The sequence below is a fragment of the Crocodylus porosus genome, unplaced genomic scaffold, assembly GCF_001723895.1.
Source record: "Crocodylus porosus isolate Cpor-Errol unplaced genomic scaffold, CroPor_comp1, whole genome shotgun sequence".
Lineage (NCBI taxonomy): Eukaryota > Metazoa > Chordata > Crocodylia > Crocodylidae > Crocodylus > Crocodylus porosus.
Genome location: NW_017728886.1, coordinates 112,265,435 through 112,265,928, shown reverse-complemented (window position 1 = coordinate 112,265,928; position 494 = coordinate 112,265,435).

Below are 494 nucleotides of genomic sequence, written 5' to 3'. Positions count from 1 at the left end.
AAACATGATAGGTCACCTAAACAGAGAGCAAAATGCCTCTTGACAAAGGACTATTCTTCCCAGTCAAACTCCATTGAAGAGAATCTGATCCCACCTGTCTAATATTACACCACTCCTTTTGCATTCAGGTTCTCTCAGGCACTCAGAGTCCCCTTTTTCTTTCCCTTCTCCAACAACTGTTTATTAATGAGTTGTTCCCAAGGCAGCATCCATGAAAAAATCAGAAAAAGCAGCAGCAAAAACTTTTACATGCTGAAAAGGCAATAAAAGATTGTTTTGTGTACAGTTTAGCATGTGTTTTTCACTCATGTTATGCAACAGATATAATGCTCAGGTTGCTGTAGAACTGCATATGGTAATAAAAATTTGTTACAATTCTTTAAATGCCTTCTGTCACGGAGGCACTGGGGTGCTCCGTGCCTAAGAAAGAGAGAAGGTGAGCTGCCAATCACCAGGGCAGCTCAGGTGCGGGTTGCTAGGGCAACCAGGCGGGT